This window comes from Priapulus caudatus, unplaced genomic scaffold (genome assembly GCF_000485595.1).
Source record: "Priapulus caudatus unplaced genomic scaffold, Priapulus_caudatus-5.0.1 Scaffold501, whole genome shotgun sequence".
Classification (NCBI taxonomy): domain Eukaryota; kingdom Metazoa; phylum Priapulida; class Priapulimorpha; order Priapulimorphida; family Priapulidae; genus Priapulus; species Priapulus caudatus.
In genome coordinates, this window is record NW_014577562.1 from 150,928 (window position 1) to 152,269 (window position 1,342).

The following is a 1,342-nucleotide window of genomic DNA, read 5'->3' on the forward strand; positions in this document are numbered from 1 at the left end:
ACTGGACTGTCTGGTATTACTATTAATACGGATCAATTAGAGGTGTTATATCAGTGCTCTAAAATTTAAAATTAAAATTCAAACTTCAAAACATACAAATGTACATAGTGAAAGTATAAATGCAGATTGAAAATAGGCTTATTTTTCATAATTATGTACTGATATATATATATATACTGTATATACAATTTTGTAAATAATGTTTTATTAGTTATCATACTCATAATATATATTTTAGATACTTTAGTCAAAACATCCGCTTTAGCTACATTCTTCTTTGAAATTTACAAATTGACCTTTTAAAATGATCAGAATTGGTTGCTTTCAACAAAGCCTGAAAATGCAGGAAATGCCATTTCCAGGGTCTACATTTCAAAAAATTTCCCCAGACCCCCCCCCCATCGTCTACATATTTGTGCAGTGGCACTTTTTGGGAGGCCACTACGGCCCTGGTATTGTGTGTGAAGATATTGCTGGTTTACCTGATTTACTTTGTATGACATGTAAATTCAAGTTTCCAACGGTTTGTTTAATCAAACATTTAGAATCCCTCATAGGTTACCAACTGGTATGGTTATTTTCTGTTTTGACCATTTATGCCTCTTTAACATTACTGCCCTACTGGTGGCGATTCAAGATGTAATTGCTTGCTCGTCTTCTACCAAGTGATGGTGTAAGTTGCCTGTCATGGCCAGTTCATTTTCCTGGCCTTGTGGTAGCTAGATGCTTATTATTTGAATGTGTTGAGTTATCAAGGCTTTCAGTATTAAACATTTTACTGTTAATTTTAAATAAGTCTGAGTAAATGTTTGCTTCGTGTACATTTTCACGGTAATATAGTAGATGTTTTGTACATTTTTTTAATATACGTGTGGCAAATTAGCATCGCTACATCATCCCGCTGATTCTCTGAACTCTCAACAAAACATTGGTACCTGCCGGCGGTACCCAGAAAGCAACGGTTGTATTCCACCTCATCTACGCTCCCCAAAAGGTTTATGTAAAGTGAATTTTTGTGGTGGAACCCAATTCGGTATTATTTTGTGCCGTAAAGTTAGAACTATAATAATAGTTGAATGTGAATCTCCACTTTCTATTTTACTGTATCAGAATCCTGTTGGATTTTTATTTCAACTTATAAATATAGAACTGAAAGTGATAATTTTTGCTATTGCTGTACTTTTACTATACCCAAACCCATAGAAATATATAGAGACTCTATATATACTGTATAGATATATATCAAGCGTACATAATAGATATTATTTCGATTATCTCTCTTATGTCTCGATTATCTACTATATAGTATATATATAGTACTATATAATATCTATTATGTACG